We start from the raw sequence: 22914 nt of genomic DNA, 5'->3' as shown, positions 1-22914 counted from the left end.
TGGCTGCCCTGTAACGTTAGCGTTTCTTGGCATATCTCTCCAGCAGCTTGTTAGAAACAACTAACTCTTGTGGCGGTGTGTGGAGTTAGTTGATGAAAGAGTCTTGTGATTAGCTCGTTTGGTGTCATGTAAATTACTTAATTAAGCCGAATAAAGTCTCTGCAAGTCAAGCAGCTGCATGTCTTAGGGCCTCTTAGTCAGACTGACAACATGCATATAATATCTGGTTGGACTGGACTGTACATTTGTGTATTTAACAAAAACGTTACACAGAGGTATGATGTGTTCCCCAAGAACCCAGAGGTATGTTGTGCTCCCTAAACCCCATAGGTATGTTGTTTTCCCCAAGAAGCGAGGGGTATGTTGTGTTCCCCAAGAAGCGAGGGGTATGTTGTGTTCCCCAAGAAGCGAGGGGTATGTTGCGTTCCCCAAGAAGCGAGGTATGTTGTGTTCCCCAAGAAGTGAGGGGTATGTTGCGTTCCCCAAGAAGCGAGGGGTATGTTGTGTTCCCCAAGAAGCGAGGGGTATGTTGCGTTCCCCAAGAAGCGAGGGGTATGTTGCGTTCCCCAAGAACCCCTATGCATGTTGCTGCTTCTGTCTTCTATGATTTGAACTAACTTCAGTCCAACTCAAAAACGTAACATCTTGTCTCAGATGTCACTTCATCACAAAATACACCAAAAAGGTGAGACAAGTATTGAAAGTCATGAAAAAATGTTTTGTACAACAAAGCCCAGTTAAGAGGATTGACTGAAAGTATATTATCCTCAATGACTCCAAGATCAGTTCTCCTGTCACAAGACGTTACAGCTAAAGCACCATGGATGCTTCCAAGAGACTGTAACAGGGCTTCCGCGCTAAGTTTAGTGGAGTTGCGTCTCTCAGGGCCCAAAGCACGAGTGGTGATGAGTACAATTTTTCGCTGCATAGTAGTATTCCAGCAATATGATGGCCGAGGGCACCTGCCTCAAATGGGCTTCTCACATTGTACCCATGTGGGTAATCGAATCCGACTGTTCAGCGTGATGAGCGGACTCTTTAACCCCTATGCCACCCCACCGCCCCTCAATACATGGAGCGGGCATGTTGTGACACAGCTGAAATAGTGTTGATAATATATTTTAGATGACACAGTGGAGGGAGTTCAGACCCTCTTTAAATCATTAATATGGGTTTTCAAATCTCATGATACTGTATGTAATATTTGTTTTAGTCCAACATTTGATTCAAGGGTTATAGATACCGAGGGCCTCATCAGAGACGAGTTAATCTGCAGTCAAGGCGTGGTCTGCCTACCTGTACAAAGGGAAACAAGAATTTGATAAGTGTGCAACTTGCAGCGTCATATTCTTTTGTGAATATGCTGACGTGTTTATCTAACGTGACGAACGGGGAGTTACGATAGACTGAAAGGCCAGGGTAAATCAATGATCCTTTTACTAAGAGGGATACGTTTCTCACGGTTAACAAACTGAAGTGCATAATACATGAATATAGCTTTTACTTTTACTTTTTTTGGTTGAGGTTACACAAAGGTTGACAATTTTCATAATTATTTTGTGTATGCATGTATCTATAAAAATATATATGTGATTTGACTTTGTTGTTTAACTTCTCACTCAGCAAAACATGTATTCCAGTTACATGGCGAGCCTGGACCAGACAGACCACTGAATGACATGAGCCAATTAGGATACGATGATATGTGTCAACCAAGCAAGCGAGCCTGACAACGCGTCAGTGGCCTCCTATGATCATCACAGGTGCCCTGTGATATGATTTTGGTATAACTAAACGTCAACATTTACTCAAACTGAATACAAGTGATTTCAACCGTTCTGACATTAATGGGATATTTTTGCTTGCCGAAAGTCAAGTAAAATCGTACTCGCTCAACGAGGTCCCACAAAGGCTTGTCATCGGTGGAAAAATCAGTTTAAACTCTATCGAGGAAGAGCCTGAGTTAACGCTGTCACACTGTTCACAGCTCTACATCTACACTTCTACCATATGCTAGCGTTGTCGCCTCCCGGGCCTCATTGAATTCGCTCTGGAGTCGAAAATTCTCGCCTTTTAAGATGGACTTTTAACCTTGCCTTTGAAAAAAGATGTTTTTCAACAGAGGTCTAGAAGCCATTAACGAGAGTTTCAAAAGACTCGAATGCTTAAGATTTTACGATAAAATATACATGAAACGCTAATAATCTCAAATATTTCGTAAATTACCGCAAAACGTAACTGAATCATAATTACTGATATTTGAAGAGGGTGGCAATTAACACGATGAAATGTTTTGCTCAGCGTGTTGCTTCTACTGAAACATTGCACTGAGTTCATGAAACGAAACATTAATCTTGACAAGATGGTTCCACTTGTGTATCGAGCATGGGATCGCACAAGCACCCAGGACAATCTGTATCATATATCCGAGATTGGCTCCCTGCTTTAAGGACTGTCAAGCATTTCGTCTGTCTGGCATATTTTGCATGACAAGACTTAATAACATGTTGTGATGTCATATGTGGATAGATTTCTAGCATTAGCGTATTTTCAATGCATATGTGCATAATGTTTTCCTAATGCATTTGCGTCAGTAACTGAGCGATACAATCCGTCATACTTTTTCATAACACATAAAAAATCTGTGTGACTGTGGCAGATGTATACTACATTCATCTAGCTTCACGTCATCAGTCCCAGGAGGATAATAACCTCGAGAACGTAAACTCAAATATAGCAGGAAACAAAGAGATCTTAGAGATCCACAAAACCGGTCGTAACTCTATAGTTTACCTGGTGGTTTCGAATGTCGTAGCGCTACGAACGCTCTGTGGATCGGGATCCAGGTTACTTATAGTCACAAGTTGGGAGAAAAATGACACACATCTGGCTCTAGCGTCGTTGTTTTTTGCTTTTCTTCTGTTGTGTAAAAGTTTATTGCCCTTTGCATACTTCCAGTTAATGATGACGTCACAGCCGCGGCGCCTTAACGAACACTTAACTGATTAATTGATATAACGGATATTAGTACATTTCTCTTCAACAAGAAGAAAACAGTTTTGACCAAGAAAACGGTATCCCTACAGTCATTGAGTGTGTGGAATCTAACGGCGTCTTGGAAGGTAGTTTAGCGATAAAGTAACAGCTTTACGTGGTTAAATCGTCCATATCATTACAGCTTTCGTGGAACTACAACTGAGAGTAAGATGATGACAAACCAGAATTGGGGATTCGAACATTCTTGAACGCATGAGTCACCCCACCCTGCGCAGTGAACGTCTGACGACTGGGTGAGTCAAATTTAATTCCTCATTTCCAGTTGTACCAAAACGTCCCGTGTATTTTCGTGTAGACAGTTGACTTTCCCTTGCATGTATTTGTGACGAATGCGTCCACCGTTTAGTGAACACCTGGTTATCACCACAATTAACAAGTAAATCCCAACCCCACACACGTGATAAGCAGGGATAACAGGGAAATAGTTTTATCGCTTTAATTCGGGCAAGTTATCCTTTGGTAAAACATCTGCAAAGCGTCATGACGACAGTAAGTGTGTGATGATTTATTTATTGCTTAGAAGGGGTATATACTGACTTAAAGGTTAAAATGGAAAAGAAATATACATGTACGTAAAGAAAGTAATTATTGCATTTATTAAACTGCTGCGTCATGCAAGAGTCATCAGAAGCCCGGTATACTCTACAGCCCGGCGGATGAAATGGGCGACCTACTGTTGGGTCTATGAAGTATTTATGATGGAACTCACTGAAAATGCCTCCGAAATACCCGGGACACGTTCACAAAGCGATCGTAACGCTATGTCTAGTGTGGGAGTTACGATCTAAGATCTCTTTGTGAAATGGGGCCCTGGGTGCACGATATAAGGCACCACTTCCCTTTAACTACGGATATCTCGAATTACAGTCCTTCAAGCTCGGATGTAACGAAGTATCTGAGACCACTTAATCCAACTATCCGTGATGCAGTCGGCTAGACAAATGCAATTGTCTCTCAAAACCGCGAATTTCAGATGTATCTTTGTGTGTTTTGGGTATATACAACATATGTGGAACTAGATTGTTTAACTGTATCTGCACAACACAAACTTGATACTAGGGAGATTCTAGGTCTAAGTTTATTTTCTAAAACTGATTCGTAAATTTCGTCAGGCTGATTCCATTTGCCCTAGTAGTATATTTGGTGTTGGATTGTCTGTATATAAATTTATAAGTATTTATTGTGGATGTAGAGTCGTGATAATACCAATCAGAAAGCATACCTATTTTAAGTGTCTATAACGATGTGCTGGAACATGATAGATGTTCCAATATATCAGTAATTGGATTTGTTGTAAACGAATACACCAGGATCAACGTTGTCACTATATCGAATTCATTATCACTGATAATAATGGCAAACAAAATACAAATGTACATTTATGTTTCTAGCGGTAGATGTCGTTAGCAAAGACGTGGTATCAATGTCACTTGAAAAGATTATATTTACCTTTAAACTGCCCAGAATCACAGTGTCCACCTGTCTTTTTCCGGGTATTTAATCCATGACGGGGTGCTTGTCACTCACACACCTGTAATCAGTCTTGAGGGAAGTTGTGTCGTATGTTCCCGTATCGCTCACTACTGTCAGCTTCCCGCTGTAACATGAGACATCGGTTTGAGACACAGTCTTTCTCAACCCAGTTATATTTAACGGCATACGCTTTGCTGCTACGCATGAGCGGTGCCGCCTTCCGTTAAGCGCCCCAGTACACCGTGTGCAGGTCTTTGATGACAGAAAGATATCATTTGACTCCACCTGATAAAATCTATCAACAAGCGACTGATAAATTGAAACCAGTTGTGTGGGGGATAACATCACTCCAATTTTCGTTCGACTGGGTGAATGGTCTGGAAGACGTACCAGGCATCTAGTGTTGTATGGTATTTTTGAGTCTATCTGAAGCTACACCAGCCGAATAAGTGGCTTTACATCATACATTATGCCGTTACACAACGTATGCCACGAACAGCAACGAAACCGCGGAATAAAGTTCATTTATCTATATTACGGTTAACAAAATATTTGGATACCCCCAAAAGTGTTTTTCGTTTTGCTGCAGAGAAATTTACACAAGTGGCAAGGTTGTGTCCTGCCGTTCATTTTCACCTTAGTGTATGTCATCATAGTGACTGTTTGAGTAGTTAGTGATTAGTCTGCTACCACAGTTGGGAGGGTGAGGGTTGGGCTTCGCGCCGATGTCAGAAATCTCTCAGTGGGGGGCACCGGAAATGGGCTTTACCCATTGTACAAATCTGAGAAATCAACCCAGGCCTCCGAGCTAGGCTACCCTCCAAACTCCACCCCACGTTGATGGGGCGGACCATGTAATATGACATACTTGTTGAACCGAAACTTCCAAACTAGATGTTCATTCAAAAACTTTAACCAGTAAACACTTTTTGAAACAAGCAAAATGGCCGTGATCTACTGCAGATACAGTAAACAGAAGGTGATTGTCCTTTGTTCACGAGCCTACCTTGTGTACCTTGTACTATTATTTGGGGAGGCCAAGGTTTTACATTCATGCAATTCACTTTGCACATAAAACTCACACGAGAATATGACTGTTCCATAGAGCAGGGTGGTGGCGCCCTCTGATTCATTTTGTATGCCACCCCTATTTGCCCATCCCTACTTTCATGGTGCAGTAACAGAGCTACTCTTTGCAGGGCGTGCCCGCGTACAATTGTCTGGATGAAGTATTTATTATTATTGCTGTTTGAATGTATAACCTTGTGCAAATAACTCCAACTTTCTTTTTACTGTGTTAAAACACTCTATAAATAGATGAATATGGAAGTGTATTCGGGAGATGTCAAGGACACCGCGGCGTTCGCTCTAGGTGGAAGCCAATGATATACGGGCTGAAATAGTTTTGATTATAATATAGACTTTGGGTGGATATTGAAAATATAGCATTTGTGTAGGGGTTGTAGAAGAATAGAATTGAACATGAAAGAGCGCATGTTGATAACCCATATCAACAGCTGATAATCCAGGATCGTGGAATCTTAACGCGGGGTGATGACCCGGTTATTCTTCACCATTCTACCAGTTTCACTGAGGAGGCCACATTTAAAACCAGATTATGACACATGGATACACCTAACACGTGCGTCACGTGTCCTCTACTGTCGGGAAATAACTGCGATACTGTTCAATGCGGCATCAAACACAATAAACTCACAAACTGGTTTAGTCATTTCTAATTGGTGGTCGAAACGGGCTTCCATACACAGCGCGGCACTTAGATTATTTTTTCAAGAAACATATACATTTGTAAGTGGGATATAATTGTTTGACCCTTGAGTAAACTACAGGTAGTGCATTTGAGAGTTTATGACTTGTGGCGTGGTACACTGACAGGATTATAACTCCTCGGTAAAGGTATATATATATATTTTTAATAAGAAAGAAATAACCGAACCTGCCCATAAAGTACTCGTGTTCTTACACTGAGAGGTTTACGTCAATGGTCTTGCGCTTAACATGGTATCCTTTCAATATATCTATATTTCTAACTTTATGACAGCACGAGTCCTCGTTTAACTATTAGACAGGCGTATAAGGTGATAGGTATTGTTTCAATCATACATGTTACTAAGAAAGTGTAATCTCAAAAATAACATTTATTAAAAAAGTAAATTCGACTGTTTATTGATTGTTTTAGTTTGAATAGAGTAAGTAATGTGGTATAGCTCAGTAATTTGTAGCATACTCACAAATCTTTTTCGTAACATGAAAAAACCCACATTTCCAGTTACTATACATCTATGCAAGCTCCACATCTCCATGAATGATTCATAATTTGAGAATCATTATTTCCTTTGGTGACACCACACATAAAACAATATTCCAACAGTTGTCAGATGTTTTGTTATGGATATGACGCTGCGCCACCACAAGAAAAAAATATCATTTGCTAACAGTGAGAGGAATCTATTCATGTTTTTTTATGCTAACCCAAACGGACGTGTTTCGTCAAAAAATAATCTATGATAAACTTGTTTCCGGGTGACAGTGTAGTGAGATTAACACACTGTCTTGTACCCGAACACTGGTACACCGAACCGGCTGAACGCTACTGAACACCGCATATGTCAAGCGTTAAGTTCGGGGTGAGATTTATTGAGTCTGTCGCCCTTGTAATATCAGGACGAGACATTACTCATTTTTATGTTTTATGTATGATGCAAAGAATTTGACCGACCAAACAAGGGAACAGTTGCTGGATTTGTTCTTTTTATTTAGCGTCGGTGACATACTTGCAATGTTACCGATATGGCATTAGGTGTATTTATGAGGAGATTGCCATCTCCATATGTGGAAAGTCTGCGTCAGCGACTGGAAAAAGGGTTTGAAAAACGACGTCATGTTGTGACGAAATCTGGAACGATTAAAAACATATTCCTCATTTGATTTAAAACCTAATTTTCCACGATGCCTCACATTCATGTCTGTTTTTGCCATCTGATTGTTGAAATCATTCAGTCACGGACACACACGACGGCGGGGAAAGCAAAGAAAAGAAGTGAGCGGTATTTGTTTTTTTAAAAGTAGGGCACTGGGATAGAAATACCGTCAACGGTGACAGAGTATGCGGTCACCGAATTTCCCACTTCCATCGGAAGAACAGTTGTATTATATGTAGACTAACACTGGCTCAAAATAGCATTGTTGATGAAGAATGAAGAGTGAGCAGTCACTTTTAGCAACGTCCCAGCAATGTCACTGCGTGGGACACTAGAAATGGGCTCCACGCAGTGTAACTACATGAAATAGAACCCGAGTCGTCGGCCTGACGAGCGAACACCATAAAGCCAGGTTACCCCACCGCCCCGATGATTAAAAACGTTAAATTTTATAAAGATGAGATGATATTGTTAAGGTAGAACCAGGTAGTGTTGTTACGGTGTGCAATGACACCAGAGGAAGTGTGGTTTTGTATTAGTGAGTGATTTTGTTGACTGGTCGCTGTTGACGGTTATGTAACGGATAGTCATGAAACAGGCTTTGACATTTACAAACATGGTGCAGGAAACCCGAACTATTAGGAAATCTAGGATTCGAACCCAAAACAAAAGGTTTCTGACAAACCTATGGGACAAAGCTCTGCAGCGAGTTACAGCATGTTAGAATTCTAGGTCACCTGCACACAGCCAAGAGAAAGTTTCATTAATTGACCCATACTGGGAATAAAACCAGGGTTTCAGGGTCACGCGACAACGCACTAACAACTTGCCTACCCAAGTCAGTTAATTCAGGTACAGTACTTCTGGAAACTGACAAGTAATGTTAATATCACTGTTCAGAAATCACGCAGAGTCGGAAATGGTCAGGAAACAATTAACGTATATTTTGTAAGTAGATATCAGAACTCGCTTCACTAAACACGGACGAAAGGCACTGTTCTAGTGCCATTCATGATTAACGTCAATGGCACTGCAGAAGAAATGTCCACTGTGTAAGGTTCACCTTAATCATGCATCCTGGTGGGTTGTACAGAGTGAATTGTTGCTCAAACCCCATAAGCTAGATCTCGGCAGAGATCCACGGGCGTCCCACTGGGAACTAGACACTGCGTTGTGCTTCAGATACGTGCAAACGGAATAAGGGATCAACTGCTGAAATCGGCGACACCTAAACGTGAACAGATGATCCTATCCCAGGACCTGAGATGATGTCTCACGAACTCGCCTTAAATCGCGTTCAGTCTCCGTCCAATTACTGGTGGGTCTATTGTGACCGTGTCGCCATTTTGTGATTAAGTTGTCAACATGACGACCTCCTGATTCATGCATGACCATATCGGAAATACCGTCCGCCCTCACTACTCAGTTATTGCTATCCCACCTCTCCCCACCCTGGTACAGCCTATATAATGCTTCTTAATATTCATCACATAAATACTACTCTACCTCCTCATACTGCGACCATTAGAACCCTCTATCCCGACTATTGATGCATAACCGTCTTCTGTCCTTGACTGCTGCAGACTGCAACCCTTACTACTTGACAACCGATAACCCTTGACCACTAGGGTCTTCCCTTCATCATCATCATCATCATCATCGAAAGAATTAAGTAGCACATAGCGCCAGATGACTATTGGTGGTTCGGCCTTGATTATGAGGTAAAAGCCTTGACTGGTGATCAACCCTTAACTATGGCCTGTCGCCCCGTGACCACTGACCATCGGAGGGTCCTTTCTTGAGTAATGGGGTCCACCCTAGACTACTGAAGTGTCGTTTTGAGTATTGCAGATCTACCCTTCGGATCTACCCTTGCCTGTTAGCTGTCTATTCATTACTATGAGTGTGCAGCTATAACTTACTGTAACTTACATGCTCTGTCGGCTATGATTGTTCACCACAAAGTCCCCCATTGCGGTCACCTTGTCTGCGGGGTGTGGGGTTTAAGTCACCCTGGTATTTGACCTACGAGAATTCGTCATTCTATATCCACTACAGTATATCTGTAGTCTTAGTGACAAACGCTCTTTCCAATACACCATCTGTCTTCCAGACTTACTATACGTCACTATATGCCTGGGCACTGAGATACCCTTACTTCGAGTGAAACAGAGTGACAACTGAAGTGTTGGAACATACAAGCATTTCTGTTTCATTGTCTCAGGCGATACATTGCGACGACTGAGTTCGAGTTAAAGAGGGCATGAGGACCTGGGACTTTACATGTTATGACACTTTATCACCTGAGTGAGTGGTTGGTTGGTATGTAAACCATGTGAGTAAACGACTGAGTGAGTGAGTGAGTGAGTGAGTAAGTCTGAACCATGCCTTGGTCATCGTATTCTTCATATGACAGCGTGTATAAATGAAATGGGAGCAATGTCTGTGTTTTTGGGCCCATCTGAAGGACAACTGGACCACCCGTGCCCTTATTACAACAGGGTGTTGTCATTAGCACACGTGCTTTGGTGGACTTGGCGCTAAGAACACCGTATTTGAACACTCTTTTCTCATAGCTACAACAATGAGTGGTATCTTCTATACGAATGCTTATCTTTTAACTCCCCTGACAGAGTGGCCATTATGTCGGCGTCAAAAGCCACGTCACACTAAGCTACCGGTGGTCAATAGGCAGGGTGTCCGGTTTCACAGCTGACCCCGAGTATGTGATCGCGGGTGGAGATAGCACTGTACCCTACTTAAGATCACATCGTTCGTCTCATTGTCTGACATGCCGCTTCATCCTCGGTAGTGAGGCACGACAAATCGGAACTGGATTTTACTGGTGCCCTGAGGGGGAAATAAATCAACAGCATATTGTTATCCACGTATCTGACGTTCTTACAAAGAGTGTGGTATCTACTCCTGGGCTAACTTCGTACGTAGTAAGAAAATATAAGTGAAAATGAACGTCGCCAAGGAGAATGAGGTTTGTAATTGACTCTTCTGACAAACAAATACATACTCATGACAGTTACAATTTTACCATCGACTCTGCTTTTAGCACATATGTCCTTGGATTAGGAAAGGGTTTGGTCGCTCTTATTTTTCTCAAGATATGTGGAATAAAGAAAATGTGTTCCCTGGGAAAAGGTGTAACAATTTGTTGTGCATAGCAGTAATCTGGTAATTTCCTTGTTGAAATATACTGTGCGCATTTCTTGTAGTTGGATCAAGATAATCGTTTACAAAAATTGCCATGCCATCACACCCGACTCTGCCTTCCTTCCAGGATGGTAAATGAATCGAAATGAATATGTCAGCAAGACAGGTTACCCGTGAGACCAATGTGTCAAATACAACACAAAGAGTAGAGAAACTAACATTAAAACTGTGCTCCGTTGAAAGTCCAAATTGATCCTAATGCTATTTTCTGATGAACTGGTTAGCAGTCTTAGAAATGAACGCCAGTCCTAAAGCCCGAAACACTCGGCTCCCACAGCTTTTGTTTTCTGCAGTTCCCCAAAACTAAGACTAGTCAGTCACTAGAGTTAAGACCCTTGACTCCGTTTGTTGGTTGTCACATTTTTTATATGGTGGCAATTACTTATATTGTAGTTAAAATATAGGGCTATACATTTTGATCAGGACGCACAACGTTGTGTGGATGCAGTGCCCTCAGCTCAAGTCAACGGCAAACTCAGCTGGTCAATCCTAGATTTGAATACCATGAATCACTGATAATCCATCCACAACTGTCCGGATTAAGTATCAAAGATTATTTAATGATGCCCAGGGATATGCGTTCAGTAACCTCTTGGGAGGCGGGAAGAGAATCCATAAGAAAAATTACGTGCCTTGAATGTGCCAGAATCCCCAGGATTTCGACCCTTGTATTGTTAACACGATGCTCAAGGGTTTCACTCACTCCTGGCTCACACGAGTACAAACGTTTTATTCCATAATGAAATAATATGAAAAATCGAAAACATATTAATTGATTCTGAACGGTCGACCCCCTCCACTGGAGCCAGTGGTACTTGTAGACAAGACTTGCAATGAAATAAACATGGATGTCTATTACACAAGCATAACGGTACATATCTCTCCCACGGCCTGAGAAGGTACACATGCATATAATTTTGCATATCTGTAAAAACTTCTGTTTGCATTGTGAGATCGCGTTGACGACCTAATGGAAAATACATTCGGATCAGACGCCCTGGATGTATGTAAGCGCTGATCGAGACTGACTCATCCAGATAACATCTAGTCATATTATTTTATTGAAGCAAAGCATATGTAAATAATATGAGTGGTATAAACATATAATTCCTGGTGAGGACGGATACTGCCCAAGTTGGAAATCAAGGCAGTCTCTATACGGCTAGACTAACCATCAAAATGTAGAACTTGAATAAAAACAAGCAGTCACTCTGAAATTGTTAAGGACTCCAAGAGACACTAGAGTACGTTTGTGCACAACATACGTTAACCTTTTGGAAAAGCTGAATTAGAGATTAGAGGTTTCAATTAGAGATTAGAGGTTTCAATTAGAGTTAGTACTGGCGGAAGGAAATTGTGTGACTGCGAGACTGACTATTACGCAGAATGTCTGGATTTGGACAGCAGAGTATCTGGACTTGGAGTTAGAGTACCTGGATTTGGACTGTAGAGTATCTGGACTTGGACTGCAGAGTACCTGGACTTTACACAGGTTGTTAGGTTATACCAAATAGCATACACATTTATCATTTAATGTATTGATGAACTGTATAGATGACTGTTCCTAAAAAACTCTTATTTTCTTTCTACATTTTTACAGAGATACTCTACAACAGGGATAGGTCACTCGCTTGCTTTCTTTACCATTTGTACTAATTAACGTGTGCCTAATCATGCTCCAACGCACACAGTGACTTGGCTCGTTCGTAGTGCAACTTCAGTTGTGTTTAACCAGGGACACTATATAGAGTATATACGTTGTAGATTATCCCTGGTTTAACAGAACCTCAGTCAGTTTATTGTATCAGTCGGAATTTTACAACGAATGAATGAATTATAGTAAGAATTAAGATCAAGAATTATGTGACTGAATGAACGAAATAAAGAAAAAGACTGAAAGAAAGAAGCACATATGTCAATGAATGAAAGAATAAATGATACACCGCGGCGTTCCATCCCAAAACATGTTAAAGAACACAAAAGTACTGCGAGAACACGTGTTAACGTCAGCTGTCCTTTTAAAATATCTACTTTGAAACATTTTTGGTTACATTAATAATTAATTCAGATATCTTGTTGCATGTGGGGAATGGAGTGGACATTAACAAAATGTTAACTGACATTGTCATACTGCCCTAAAAATATAGTGTAAAACTCTCACAAAGCGTTCTAAAACACCTTTCCAGTTTTGTCAAATAATAATTAAGATCCACAAGAAAGAAAGAAGTTATGGAACTATAACCCTCAAGCATCGATGGCGAATCAGATCAGATTGGCAATATGTCATATTTTTCACACACCTCAAATACACCCTAACAGTTTGTTTTAGATTATGGAACTATCACTATTACTTGGAAACACATTTCACCTGATAGTATATTCTCCTCATAGGAATTAAAGGTGTATGTGAAAGATGTTTTTGACGTAATAACTGGAAACACTCACACAACGGCATATAGTATTTCAATGGCGGATCAGAGCAGATCGGCGATATGTCACATTTTTCACACACCTCAAATACACCCTAACATTCTTTTTTAGATTATGAAACTATCACTATTATTTACAAACACATTTCACCCGATAGTATATTCTCCTCATATGAATTAAAGGTGTATGTGAAAGATGTTTTTGAGGAAGTAACAAGGAATACTCAAACAACGGCGTATAGCGAAATGTCATATTTTTTTACACTCCTCAATTACACCCTAACAATTTTTAAGTCATAACACTGTCACTATTACTTGGAAATACCTTTGAATTAAAGGTATGTTCTCCTAAAAAATAAACGAATGTGTGAAAGAAGTTTTTATCGGCACAATCTAGTCTATTTTCGCGGTGAATCGAGAATATAAGCCAGTGAGCTATAACTTACCGACTTGAAACTTTACTACAAATCTACTGTCCTAATACGGACACTAATACCAATTATTTGACTTAAACTGAAGAGACAAAATAGTTAACCTATCTTCTTCATGTTGGGTTTCAGTTGTTACAACACTCAGCGAACTTAATCAGCTGGTGAAAATAAACCGGGCTCAATCTTAAATACTATGCTGCCACCATATTGGTTACACTGCTCACGACCCGAGACATACGTTCAGCGGCTTTTGGAGGAGTTTCTTCTCCCCCTCTATATAGGCTCCCTGATTTTCACAATTTAGAGGATTAAGGTTTTCGGGAAAGGATATATATTTCTTCCAGGAAATAGACTGGAATCGACACAGTTGCTTCTGGTTCAACTACAAAAGAACGAAAGAAGCACTAGCATGAGAAAAAGGAAACCAGTGGTTCTCAAATCTGTCAAAAGGTACGGAAGGTCTGCAACATGGCCAGACGTAGATGACGAAACGTTTGAAAAACTTCTGTTCGACTGTGACCCGGTAAGACGCACCCTGATAAACAAAGCACACTATTGATGCCTCACATGTTACAGGTAAATGTCACTGACACTGACTGAGGTTTATACTGGCGGTACAAATATGTATGATTTAGCTTGTATTATCACTGGATAATTACTGTTGATATGAGTACTTAAAGATATGGATTACGTATGTTTCGGAAAAAATATAGTCCTTTCAGAACACTGACACGCATGAAAATGTTGATACAAAAGCCGTGCATAAAACATGGTGGAATCATCATTCACAATCAAGCTTGTGTAACAGCGGAACGGCACGATTCGGTTACGGACGCTTTATCGGGTTAATGAATCGTTGAAAATTAGCCACATTGATGCATTGTTATATAAAATACATCTTATTGGAGGCTCCCGTCACAAATTGCCCTGACGGAACATATGTTTGACCCGAACTCCCGTGACTTTCAGGGTATAAGTTATTTTGTATACAGCAGTAATAGATTAGAATGAGGTTGCCTGACCGACAGTTATAAGAGAGTACTGTGCCACAGGGATACCAGACTGTACAAGGATGCCTGAGCAACATTGCTGACACGTAGACATTTACAATTTTGGGCGCCGTCAGTCTTACAAGACAGGTGTGTATCTTGGTGTATCTTGGTAACCAGGACAATAGGATTCTGCCACTGCCACTGCCACTGCCACTGCCACTGACATGATATTTCTATGTTTATATTGGTTTTAAAAGAATTACAGCCGAGTCATCATGGAATTATTTGGAAATGAAATAGAAACCGTATTTATTATCTTGCAGGGCCATTACACAGAATACAATAATATATTTCTCCGGGCCCAGATGGTCTTGTATGGTATTGAACAAACGAAATCGGACTAAATCCAAATATTTACAGAGAAACCCAACTATTCACAGACAGTTTTGCTCCAGTGTGATTTTTAATTGAAAATATAGGAATAGCATCGCATAGAAGTAACCTGTATGGCCAAAGCGGTAAATATTGTAATCAATAACATCGTGGTAAGCGAGTAACAAAATGTATCTACATATAGATTAACATTGTGAGTTAGAGCATACAAAGAAGTTGTGCAAACAGTATAAGTGAGTGAGTTTAGTTTAACGCCGCACTCAGCAATATTCCAGCTATATGGCGGACGTCAGTATGAGTACCAACATAGTGGTAAATAGACTCAGTGCGTAAAGATGGTAGCAAGTATCTGCGATAATATGTGTAACTTTCCTGCAGTTTTCTTCTGTGTAGGAATGGCCTTTCTGTGGGTAAGGCAGTCAAAAATAACTGTTTGTTGTCATGAAATAAATGTATTTTAAAGGAAAATTGGAGTAGGGTGGCGAGGAAGGAAAGAGGGGTCGAAACACAACTATATTTTCCTGGAACAAAAACATATCTTTCTTGAAATAGTTGACAGCAAGTAGTCACCTTCTTATGTAAGACCGTCACCTTACGAACAAACAACCTTTCGTCGAGAACCTGTGTATTTAATCTGATTACGAAATGATGTTCAGTGTCGGTGTGACCGTACTCTTTACCTGACAGTTAGTCTTCCCGAAACTTGGTATGTCATTGATGTTAACCGGGTGTTGCGCACTTGTGGGCGGCGTTACCTTCAACATGAGTTAGATTTGAAAATCGTGTCCATATTAGACAGGTAAACACCAGGAGAGGACCATGTTACTGACTTCCTGCTACAATTCTAATACGCCATCTTTCTGGATCAGGGACTTTGACCTGGAAATAGTTTAATTTACATATGGGAATGTGCGATTATATTGGATCTTGACGGTGTGTCCCATTCGGACATTGTAAAGAGGCTGTGAACAGAGTCGGTTGTGAAACGTGACCACAATCTGTGTGTATGTAGCGTTCGAGTTGAATTGAAACCCATGTTGCAGTTTGGGCTGCAGGAGGTTATAAGTACTGAAAACAGACGAGTACTCAAAGTTTGCCCAAGCATAGTGCTCCTTTAAGAAATAGCGATTACAGGTTCATCAGCATTTGTAAATTGGAGAAAGAACCAGGGCGAAAACCAAGCCACTACTCGTTCAAACAAATATTTACTCATAAACCACAGAAAAATACGGATATAAAAATTTAAAAAATATCATTCTGTTACACAACTGAATCGGTAACTTCGCAGAAAAATACACATCGTATCTAAAACAACTTTTAGCTCGAAAAGCATCCAAGTTTAACTACACTGTAGTAGGTCACCCCGCTTCCTGATACACGATATTCACCATCAGAATGTACCAGCTCGATTACCTCTATATCGATTTATGGATCACCATGGTGTAGTACACAAAACTGTTATGCATTAACAACACACAAAACAGTTTTACCAACAGCCACATGTCTATGGTTCTCTGGAATATGCCATATGTTTTCATTTCAATATGGAGTCACACACAATGTCAGCTAAGAATCTAAGATAGAAGCCAAATTAAAGAACGACAATAGACCAAAGTAACAATGAAAACAGACAATGTTAAGAAAGCGTTAGGGTTTAGAAATTTCAAACTTCAGTAGGGACGAGGCCTGTTGAAACGTTGTTGCTACAAGACAGATGGACGTAAATCCAAAGTATTCGGTCTGCACATTGCTCTGCAATACCTTCTTTATATACCTACTATACATGTACAGCCAATTCTAACAAAAGCCATGCCACAGCGTTTATAAATTGCTGAAATCCACCGTCTTCAATCAAAAACACAGGGAAACAAAACAAAGTGCAGGCAACTCTCTAACCCAACTTCAACAGGTGAAAATACATAGCCTATGTTCAAGGCGTGAGTTCAAATCCATACTCTGCGCTTTAAAACTCTGTGTCCCATAACATCAAATGTTAATTAATGTGACATTATCAATAACAAAAGGTAACAGTCTAAGTTAGCTAACAAAGTTAACAAGCGAAGACAACAAAGTTAGCCAAGACCAAAGACACAGTTAACAAAGAGGGCAAACAAGTGAGAGACAAAGACAAAACATAAATCCCTGATAAGAAAGAACCATTATCATCCTCCAACATTCCATTGATAAGTCATCACTATTTACTTCCAACATTCTTCTCGAAATGTTGTAGTCTACACGTATATACATGAACACTTATTAGAATAAGTACAAACGGATTTTCTCCCCCTAACTCACAGGACAAGCAGAGGTGACGTCATAGGTTAAAATACACACAATTATATCTAAACACGTGTATTATGTTGAGAATACAGTATAATTATGTCAACAAACGCAAGTTAACGCAAAGAGACGCCCTCGACAATTACCCTTGATGCATGACTATTAAACACTAAAGGTGTGCTCTCTTTATGTGTGGGACTGATCTGGACTGAGCTTAGTCACATAAATATCATGAGTCCAGACATGCGCAAAGACGCCTAATTATGACAGCGATTTTAGAACGGATGAAGAGTTAGGCCTTCGTAAGTCTCGCCGTTCGCTGAACCCACCCAGCGTGAACATCTCCTGGAGGGAGGTTGTACCCGTAATGTCAGTTACGATATTGTAAACAGGATAACGCACACAGAACACCATAAATGAGTGCTGCTTTGAAGAAGGGCAAACAATTCATCCACATCTATTGTTGTCAATTATGAAATGTCTTTCTGTTATTATGTAAATGAATAAATTTTTGGGTGTGAATCAGACACTTAACTACAGTACGGAAGATGCTGTGATTAAATGAGATATATATAGTGCACATTGCTAAGACATCCGGATATCCAGTCACGATCTCGTGTAAAGTTCAAACCTTCGTGAAAGGTATCTGTTGTACGCGATGAAGATAAAACACTTTGCAAGTGTTGTGGTATTGTGTTGTGAAAGTATTGCTCAGTAGTACCATTGTCAGAAATAACCAATCGGTTATTTGGCAATATTCACTTAGGAAAAGGTACGTGTGTGGTTCGTCGAACATAGCAAAATCGTAAATAAATAAATAAATAAATAAATAAATAAATAAATAAATAAATAAATAAATAAATAAATAAATAAATAAATAAATAAATAAATAAATAAATAAATAAATAAATGAAGAAAGAAAGAAAGAATGAATAATTGCCCAACAAAACAAACAAAAGCAAAACATAAAACGTACCTCACCAAAGTTTGTGTCAGAGTAAATAACATATAAATTTGTTGTCAACCACAGTGTAGTCAAATTGGAAACAACATCCTTATGGTGTGAAAGGATATTATTTCTGTGTTGTTTCTTACTGAGGGCATTATTATATTAAACACTAAATCCTGCATACGGTCGTTCCGGCGCATATATTCGCCGACAGTGTGGCGAACAATGGTTTACATAACAGCCGATAATCTCTGTTAATATACATCCATTCTTTCGCTGGCTTAATATCCACATATTGATGTTTGTGGGAGTAACGCACTATACAAATCAGTATTGAAACTATTCAATATCAGCTTGAACGGCAAAACAGATTCCACAGCTGCCCAGCATGACAATGGGTTACAGATACTGGTACTGTCAAATACTATCCCTACTATTCCTAAGGGTTAATATTATGTGGGTTGTTAGCTACGTGTACTGGAAAGTGAGAACGGGAAAGGTTAAAGTCGATTTTAGTGTTATTTTAGAAGGGGATGTTTCTGATTTGCGAGGGGTGGGATTAGGTGTGTCTTCGACTGCGGTATATAAGCGGAAGCAGAAGCAGAAGCAGAATTAATAAAACAAACAAAAACGTTTTACTTAGTAATCACCATCAAATAATTTATTCATTTCCACTATTAAGTTTTGACCTTGTTGTATTTTATGCAAAACAAACTGTTCATTTTGCTCATTACTTCCAACAGACTATTCGCGTGAGGCATATTTCAGGAACACCTCTAAAACAAAATGTGGGATGAAAGTAATTTAGATCATAGATGTTAAGCTCTGGCTAAACACGGCTTCACAATGAGGGAGCATTAATGGGACGAATTTTGGGGTTCCGTCAGCCGATCCAACTGGGACTAAACTTCATCTCCACTACTGGACCACTAATTGTTCATTGAACATATAATTCATGATGTTTGAAAAGACATACGTGGCTAGCAGACCAGGGCCCCGTTTCACAAAACTCTCGTAAGCCTAAGGTCTCGTAACTTTTCCCGTAGCCTTTGCACCTCCTATGTTACAGTATGCCAGGTACAAATGTTACGAGAAAAGTTACGAGACCTTAGGCTTACGAGAGTTTTGTGAAACGGGGCCCAGGCCTGATCTTGTACGTTTACGACTTTGTATCGACGAACATGATCCGCAAACACCATGCTCAGTCTTCTCTTGTTATGCTACGTTATGACGTCACATATTGCTGATTTTTATAGGTGACACGACACCTGGAGCATACATATTTCTTATCAAGGTGAATATAATTATATAATTATGCCACATGTGCCTGTTAACAAATATAATTACTTATCCCCTCGGATAACACGGGGTTAAAACAAGTGTTTGACGTTATAATCAACTTTCTGAGCAGTCGGGGCGACGACATGCGTAACCGCCCACTCCATTCAACACCTCGAACAACCGACACAGAGGACTGACCACGACCATCTACAGTGGGAACTACATAGGACTCTTCACGTATACTCTGATCATACAAAAACGTATTGTGTGTTTTGCTTGTCCGTGCTCACAGATTTAAAGAAATATGAGGTTATCTGTCAGTAACTTGTTCAACTGCTGGAGGTTGTGTAAGAGGGACTACTTGTATCACACGATCTCAGCGTTGCTTGGTTTGATTTTTGTTTCTTTTGTTTATTGATACGCAAATTCATTTTGTAAACACAACACCCCTGAGTGACTAAATGTATACTTGTAGAGCTGACGAGTGAAAACTGTTGATATTGTATATGACAACGTTGCAGCATGGGATCGCCCCGGACCTTAGCAGAATCAGCAAACAAACGCATTTTGACCATTATTTGACACCATTGATATATCAGGGAATATAATGTTTAAGTATGGTGGTTGCTTAGGTGAAGAGAAATAACTAAAACCCCTTAACATGCGCACACAAAAGGTAAAACAACAAGCATTTACACATTACATTACGTTATTTACACCTGACACGAGAAGTGGACCTCTTCGCCCTTCTCCTCCCCCACATCCCCTTTCTTCTGTTCATATTTTGCTTTGTCCATATGATTTACAGTCATGGTTCGATCCCTACCACAGGGGAATGTCACAATTTAATCCTTGTGCCTACCATTTATGTGTGGGCTATTGCTAAAGCGATAGACCTCAGACCTACACACCCTCACTCACTCTATTTCAAATAAACGGAAGCTTTAATCGATATTCCCGTTTATCGAACAACGACCAAGTTTACCTGTGCCAAAATGAGACTTAATTACAGGTACCAAGACCAATGACACCAATGACTTCACCCTCTGATATCATCTGGAGCCAGACGCCTTTATGTCGTGTTCATACATTCAATAGTAATCACTCACAACTTTATGTACAGTAGAAAGCAGAGGCCATAGACAAATGCATTTCTGAGCCTGTCACTAACACAGATAGGTCACCTCAGTCAACACATGGGCTACTGCATTCAAGAGTGTGTGCCGAGTTGTGTGTACCCAGTGATCATAATTGGCCTATTGAAGTGGAGACGTCTTGACCAAGTAAGTATAAATACTTACGTCAATATCGCTACAAAGAAACGCTTAAGCCAAAATGGCCCCAATAGCGGTACGGGAACATGTAAATATATAAAAAGTAATTTATTATTTATTTTGTAGGAACGTTCTGTGTTAATGTACTGTATTGTGTATTTACAATAGCAAATATGTGATGTGTTGGAGACGGGCACTAATTTCGTGGGATTCAACCACTTTGATGAGTAATCGGTGTGGTATAGTACTAAATTGTGTTTATACACGTCCCAGACCATTCTTAAACGACTAGATGTCAATAAATCAATTTGCCAGCACCAGCAGGAGCAATAACAACAGCAACAACAACGAATGTTGTAACGAGGTAAAAGGTGACATACTTTATGTCCACGACAACCGGAGGTGAAAAGGTGGATAGTCATATTTTGTGGTATTGCCAAATAAGTTCAATAGTTATAGAAAAACGGTGTTAAGTTGTCAGGATAAACTGATTAAAAAGGGAAAAATACAAACAATAACAATATCATCGTTCTCAGAAACACAAATGTGTGGACGGTTGATAAGAAACGACAATCATCAACATACCTGTAGAGAACCCGCTAGTCACGTCGCCACGCCAGGAGTAATCCGTGTATGAATACTCGCATGGAAGGAGCTCCTGTTATGAATGACACGTTGTTATCGAGTTTCTGTAACAGCTTTGGGTGGGCGTTCAAATATCCACCCGACAGACTACCCGGGGCCTTTATAATTGTTACTGTTATTGTTTTTAATGAATATGGACGGTCTTCCTTGAGGAGACAAACCATCAGTCCCTTTCTGGCACTCCTTGCCCAACCCACCCGGTTATAACGCGGGACAATGTCTGCTGTTTAGGTGGGCAAAAAATCTGTAGTGAAACGCCGGCTTGTGAGTCACGTGTTCGTCGCGGGAGATTTCACAACGTCTTCGAACATTTAATGTATTAACTGTTTACCTGGTCGTTTGGACTCTGAATCCATATAAAACTGAACCTGCCTTTATTCCATACTGAATATAGCCCATGTCAGTTTTGTGTTGGGTTGTTGGATTTGTATTAAATCATGAATGTTTTCAATGGGGGTATACCCAATCGCTTCTTTGACGAATACAACGAATGTTGTGCTTGATGGGTAGCCCTTGAGGCATGAGGACACTTTTTCATTGTTGGCTGAAAACATTGCCTACACCATAAGCTGGGCGCACACCCATTGTGGTGTTTTACAAGTCGTCGAGGAACGCCAAGCTGAAGTCCGACATGGTAATTTGGTAATGTCAGGTGATATACGGTTACACATTGGAGTCATGATAATCTCGTTCATCATGTTGCTTCCTGGTTTCAGAAGGAAAATTTAGTCACGATAAAAGATTTAAGCAATATGATTATTATTTACTAACATTATTCCGCAATTACGAAGGTGATTCCAAACATGAGTGACACAGTGCACAAGCCAGGGGATCGACCAGAGCAGTAACTGCCTTTGGTAAAGCGAGTTAATATGGACATCTGCTTGGGGTGCACTGATATTGTGATATTTTTCTTATCGGTGACAACCTTATATATATTCTTAAAATATTGCAGTAACATGATTTCTAGCGTAGACGAAATATGGCTTTCATATTCATTCCACTTACATATTTAACGCGTGAAGCTCATACAAGGTGTCCCCTTCCGTGATATCGCAGTAATGTTTGCTTAAAGCGAGTGAGACACTCACGCACTCACTCACCCCATATGTGTGCAGTAGTCTCGAAAGCGGAGTTCACACCTTAGTGGCTGGCCGCCAGTTTACCTGGAAATTCTGAACCATAAACCGGAAACCCTTAAAGATTGTTTTTTTTTAATAATGGGATCATGCTGACAAACTGATCTGTGTCAAATTCAAAAATACAAAATACGTTATATTATTTTCTATGTCGCCCATGATGTTAAAGTGAAAGTAACTTCTATAGACCCCCCCCCCCCTGCATCCTCATTCACCCGGTTGCGCTGAGCTATCCTAAAGTGTAGCTGTATGTTTTATACAAATTAGGATATAGCCATGGCTCAGACGGCTTTCGCGTCTTTATCAATGAGTTCGTTCTTTGTTATTTGATGCAGTCTGGTCTGACCACACCTCCAGTGGGTAATTAGATCCGCCACAACCAAGCGAAGAAATAATGTTGGGCG

At 40.2% G+C, this 22914-nt stretch overlaps 1 protein-coding gene across 1 annotated transcript in view; it reads right to left on the bottom strand.

The window, feature by feature from the left end:
- Window positions 1-21622, bottom strand: part of LOC137298919 (carbohydrate sulfotransferase 11-like) — a 63409-nt gene extending 41787 nt beyond the window's left edge. The window contains exons 1-2 of the mRNA XM_067831294.1: window positions 21312-21622; window positions 4507-4654 (exon numbers count right to left, since the gene is read on the bottom strand). The gene's annotated coding sequence lies outside the window, so the exon portion shown is untranslated. The remainder of the gene's footprint in view (window positions 1-4506; window positions 4655-21311) is intronic.
- Window positions 21623-22914: the final 1292 nt, after the last annotated feature.

This window comes from Haliotis asinina, chromosome 10 (assembly GCF_037392515.1).
Source record: "Haliotis asinina isolate JCU_RB_2024 chromosome 10, JCU_Hal_asi_v2, whole genome shotgun sequence".
In the NCBI taxonomy this organism is placed as follows: Eukaryota; Metazoa; Mollusca; class Gastropoda; order Lepetellida; family Haliotidae; genus Haliotis; species Haliotis asinina.
The sequence above is the reverse complement of the archived record's forward strand: the minus strand, read 5'-3'. Positions and strand labels throughout refer to the sequence as shown.